The sequence below is a fragment of the Cebus imitator genome, unplaced genomic scaffold (assembly GCF_001604975.1).
Source record: "Cebus imitator isolate Cc_AM_T3 unplaced genomic scaffold, Cebus_imitator-1.0 Scaffold306, whole genome shotgun sequence".
NCBI lineage: Eukaryota > Metazoa > Chordata > Mammalia > Primates > Cebidae > Cebus > Cebus imitator.
This window is the reverse complement of record NW_016107621.1, coordinates 1,655,998-1,661,801: the sequence shown is the minus strand read 5'-3', so window position 1 is coordinate 1,661,801 and position 5,804 is coordinate 1,655,998. Positions and strand designations below refer to the sequence as shown.

The 5,804-nt window shown below is 46.5% G+C and overlaps 1 protein-coding gene across 1 annotated transcript in view; it reads right to left on the bottom strand.

Annotated features, from left to right (window-relative positions):
- BLVRB (biliverdin reductase B) overlaps positions 1 to 5,804 on the bottom strand; it is a 22,403-nt gene that overhangs the window by 9,631 nt on the left and 6,968 nt on the right. The gene's annotated exons all lie outside the window — the stretch shown is intronic.

Below are 5,804 nucleotides of genomic sequence, written 5' to 3'. Positions count from 1 at the left end.
TGCAATCTCGGCTCACTGCAACCTCCTGCCTTCTGGGTTCCAGCAATTCTCCTGCCTCAGCTTCCCCAGTAGCTCGGAATACAGGTACACACCACCATGCCAGACTAATTTTTGTATTTTTAGTATAGACAGGGTTTCACCATGTTGGCCAGCCTGGTCTCAAACTCCTGACCTCAGGTGAGCTACCCACCTTTGCCTCCCAAAGTGCTGGGATTACTGGCATGAGCCACTGTGGCCGGCCAAGGGCTGGCGTGTCTTGATGCTAAGACAAAACCCTGCCATGGCTCACCATTGCCTTCCTGTTGCAAAAACAGGGGAGTCCTCTGGGCCTCCTCTTTCCCTCACACTCCTGATAAGAGCTGTCTGCTGATCACAATAATTCCAAATCTGATCTCTCCTCACTCCACCTGGTCCTGTCCACTGTTACCTCTTGCCTGGACCAGCCCAGCAGCCTCCTCCCTGGTCTCTCAGCCCCTCCTTCCCTTGTGCCAAGGAGCCCATGAATACCCCTATCAGTTCACATCCATAGATCCATCTCACTCAGGGGAGAAGTAAAGTCTTCATGGCCCTACCTGATATGGCCCATCAGCTCTGTGACAACCCTGCCTACCTGCCTACCACTCTCCCTTACACTGCTCCAGCCTTCTGCCTCCCAGCCTTGGCAACGACTGATCCCTCTGCCCCGATGCATTTCCCTCTCTTTTTTTTCCCCCTCTGAGACGGGCAGATCACGAGGTCAAGATAATCGAGACCATCCTGGTCAACATAGTGAAACCCGGTCTCTAAAAAAAAAATTAAATAAATAAATACAAATAAATGAATAAAATACAATTTCAAAACCCCGTCTTCCCCAGCCCAGCTTACCAATCTCTTTTCTTGGGGCCTTGATTTCTCCCTAGGACGCTTCCCGTGCCACCGCACCCTAGAGTTATCCTGTGACTCTTTCTATCACATTTCCTGCTCTAATCCCAGCCCTTCGAAGCATCTGGAACATTGTAGGTACTCACTAAATATTTGTTGAGGAATTATCAACAAGCTGTAACTTGGCCAAGCTATACCAGCTGACATTTATAGAACATTTACCTCGAGCCAAGACTATGCTAAATATTTTTAGGAGCAGTTTGGCGAATAGTTAAGAGCTTGGGTTCTGCCTAAAGTCAAGTTCTGGATCGACCACTGCTGCCTGTTTTCTCAAGTGCAAACTGGGATGACATAAATTGTTCAAAGCCTGTGGGCACAGTGGCTTACGCCTGTAATTCCAGCATTTTGGGAGGCTGAGGTGGGAGGATCAGTTGAGCCCAGCAGTTTTAGACTCACCTGGGAAAGATGGTGAGACCCGTCTCTACAAAAAGTTTAAAAATTAGCCAGGTTGGCCGGGTGTGGTGGCTCACGCCTGTAATCCAAGCACTTTGGAGGCCAAGGCAGGCGGATCACCAGAGGTTGGGAGTTCAAGACCAGCCTGACGAATATGGTGAAACCCCGTCTGAAAAAAAAAAAAATTAGCCAGGTGTGATGATCCACACCTGTGGTCTTAGCTGCTCAGAAGGCTGAGGTAAGAGGATCGCTTGAGCTCAGGAGTTCGAGGCTGCAGTGAGCTATGATTGCACCACTGCACTCTAGCCTGGACAACAGAGCAAGACCTTGTCTCAAAAAAAGAAATAGGCTGGGTGTGGTGGCTCACACCTATAATCCCAGCACTTTGGGAGGCCCAGGTGGGCAGATCACCTAAGGCTGGGAGTTTGAGACCAGCCTGACCAACATGGATGAAACCTTGAAACCTTGTCTCTACTACAAATATAAAAGTAGCGAGTGTCATTGCAGGCACCTGTAATCCCGGCTACTTAGGAGACTGAGGCAGGAGAATTGCTTGAACCTGGGAGGAGGAGGTTACGGTGAGCTGAGATTGCGCCATTGCACTCTAGCCTGGGTAACAAGAGCAAGATTCCATCTCAAAAAAAAAAGAAAGAAAAAGAAAAAAATAATAAATAGTTTGAGTAATGTTAGTGGTTATAAAAAGGTGTGTCACAGAGACCAGCCTGGGCAACATAGCCAGACCCTTGCTGCAATAAAAAAATTTTAAAAATTAGGCATGGTGGCACATGCCTGTGGTCTCAGCTACTCAGGAGGATCCCTTGAGCCCAGGAGCTGGAGGCTGCAATGAGCTACGATCACATCACTGCTCTCCAGCCTGGGTGACAGAGGCAAGACCTTGTCTTAGGAAAGAAAAAATAAAAAAGAGGTGTGACATACAGTAAAACACAATCAGTGGTCACTATGATTATGTCATTGATTCGTAGAGAGCAGGAGTTCCTTTTTTTTTTTTTGGAGTGCATTAGTGTGATCTCAGCTCACTGCAACCTGCACCTCCAAGTTCCAAGTGATTCTCCTGCCGCAGCCACCTGTGTAGATGGAATTACAGGCGCCAGCCACCACACCCGGCTAGTTTTTGTATTTTTGCTAGGGATGGGATTTCGCCATGTTGGCCAGGCTGTTCTCAAACTTCTGACCTCAAGCGATCCACCCACCTTGGTCTCCCAAAGTGCTGGGATTACACGTGAGCCACCACACCTGGCCAAGAAACATATTCCTTATTTTAAAATTGTGATTGTCTCAAAAATACCAAAAACAAACAAAAAAACCCAAATAGTTTAGGAGAACAAAAACAAAATAAAAACTATTTGTGTACGTGCATGTGCATAGTCAACAAATTACAAAACACAATCACAATTTTGAAATAAGGAATATGTTTGTTGGCCAGGTGTGGTGGCTCACGTGTAATCCCAGCATTTTGGGAGGCCATGACTGGTGGATCGCTTGAGTCCAGGAGTTCGAGACCAACCTAGGCAACATGGCAAAACAAAACTGTGTCTCTACCAAAAATACAAAAATTAGCCAGTCTCATAACCCAGTCTCAAAATAAGTAAGTAAATAAGTAGATACAAATTTAAAAAAAACTTTTTTTAAAGGAATATGGTTGTTCACACAACTATTCTTTTTTTTTTTTTTTTGAGACGGAGTTTCACTCATGTTACCCAGGCTGGAGTGCAATGGCGCGATCTCAGCTCACCGCAACCTCCGCCTCCTGGGTTCAGGCAATTCTCCTGCCTCAGCCTCCTGAGTAGCTGGGATTACAGGCACGCACCACCATGCCCAGCTAATTTTTTGTATTTTTAGTAGAGACGGGGTTTCACCATGTTGACCAGGATGGTCTCGATCTCTTGACCTCGTGATCCACCCGCCTTGGCCTCCCAAAGTGCTGGGATTACAGGCTTGAGCCACCGCGCCCGGCCCACACAACTATTCTTTTAATTTTTCTGTTTTAATTTTTTTTTTTTTTTGAGATGGAGTCTCGCTCGGTCACCCAGGCTGGAGTGCAGTGGCGCGATCTCAGTTCACCACAACCTCCTCCTCCCGGGTTCAAGTAAATCTCTGCCTCAGCCTCCTGAGTAGCTGGGATTATAGGCGCCACCACCACACCAGCCTAATTTTTGTATTTTTAGTAGAGACAGGGTTTCACCATCTTGGCCAGGCTGGTCTTGAACTCCTGACCTTGTGATCCACCTGCCTCAGCCTCTCAAAGTGTTGGGATTACAGGCGTTAGCCACCACACCCAGCTGTTTGAAAAATTTTACAATAACAATTTAAAAAAGTATGTTGAAGACCTACACATTGAAGTAAGCAGCCGTGATGTATGTAAGCTAACTTCAAATGGGTCAGGAAAAAAACACTGTGTGTCTGTGAACAGATAGGGGTAGGTATACTGATGTCTTTTCAACTTTTTGTACGTTTCAGATAATTTCCAAATAAAAAGTTAAGCTGGACTCAATGGCTCAAAGCTGTTGTCCCAGCTATTTCAGAGGCTAAAGCAAGGGGATTCCTTGAGCCCAGGAATTCAAGGGTATGATGGGCTGTAATCAGGCCATTGTCCTCCAGCCTGGGTGACAGAGCGAGACCTTGTCTCTAATGTTTTTTGTTTATAAGTGAAAAAACAAAAACAAATCCTGGCACACATAAGACTTTAATATTTAGAAAACAATCTAAACAAAAAAAATTTTGAATAAAAGAAAGCAAATTAAATCAATTTTACAGGTTTGTTGTCTTTTTCATGGAAGCAAAACTTAACTACTTAAATTGGTTTTCAAGACATAGGAGAGTCTGGGCACGGTGGCTCCCACCTATAATCCCAGCACTTTGGGAGGCTGAGGCGGGCAGATTGCTTGAGACCAGGAGTTCAGCATCAGCCTGGCCAACATGGCGAAATCTTGTCTCTACCAAAAACACAAAAATTAGCGGGGCATGGTGGCGGGTCCCTGTAATCCCAGCTACTCAGGAGGCTGGGACAGGAGATTGCTGCAGGCCACAGTCTTGGTCCTTGGCATCATGAACCAGGGAGGTGGAGCCGCGGTTGCAGTGAGCTAATATTGCATTACTATACCCCGGCCTGGGTGATGGAGTGAAACTTCATCTCAAAGAGACAAAAAGCCATGGAAGAAAACAACAACAAAAAGACTAACGGCAGACCAGTCCAATCTGGGAACAAAAGTAAGACCTTGTCTCTACAAAAAAATTAAACAATTAGTCAGGCATGGTGATGCATGCCTATAGTCCCAGCCCTGGGAGGCTGCGTGGGGAGGATCTCTTGAATCCAGGTTGAGGCTTCAGTGAGCCATGGTTGCAGCACTGCATTCCAGCCTGGGTGACAGAGCAAGACCCTGTCTCAAAAAAAGAGTGAGCTGTTCTGAAATCACAAGTGTAGTATTACTTTTCCATTTCAAAGCTTTAGGAAAAAAAAAGCCATAAATGATTTTGCTTCCTACCCTCCAGCTAGCTCTGGCCTCCAGGCCTCTCGGCTTGCTGTGTCTTCTGCCTGGAGCGTAATTACAATCATCAGACAGCCCTCCCTCCTGTGACTTCCCTTTCCAGGGATGCAGTTTGTGTGATGAAACACACTTGAGGTCAGGAGTTCAAGACCAGCCTGGCCAACATGGTAAAACCCCGTCTCTACTAAAAATACAAAAATTTGCTGGGCATGGTGGCAGGTGCCTATAATCCCAGCTACTTGGGAGGCTGAGGCAGGAGAATTGCTTGAACCTGGAAGGCAGAAGTTGCAGTGAGCTAAGATCACATCATTGCACTCCAACCTGGGTGACAAGGCAAGATTTCGTCTCAAAAAAAGAAAAAAAAAAAAAAGCAACACAGAGATGAGGAGACAGACAGCTGGGTGCACATCCCAGCTCTGCCAGCCGCAGCTATGTGAACTCTGGCAAGCCAACTGGTCTTGTGCTTCGGCTCCCTGAGCTATACCGGGGACACAATAATAACAACAGCTGGTATCTTCTGAGCACCTGCTATGCACCTACAAATAGGTGCTCAGAAGATACCAGCTGTTGTTATTATTGTATAAGCACTCAGAAGGGTTTTGGGAGAATTTAGTGGCATTCATCTCTAAGGTGCCCAACTAGCACCCAATACACGGTAAGCTCTCAGTAAATGCTGTTAAAATGAACTGCTCCTGGTCAGGCATGGTGGCTCACACTTGTAATCCCAGCACTTTGGGAGGTTGAGTCGGGCAGATCACTTGAGCCCAGGATTCAAGACCAGCCTGGCCAATATGGCAAAACCTTGTCTCTACTAAAAATACAAAAAAAGAACAATTAGCATGGTGGTGCATGCCTGCAGTGCCAGTTACTTAAGAGGCTGAGGTGGGAGAATTGCTTGAACCCAGGAGGTGGAGGTTGCATTAAGCTGAGATTGCACAACTGCGCTCCAGCCCGGGTGACAGAGTGAGACCCTGTCTCAAAAAA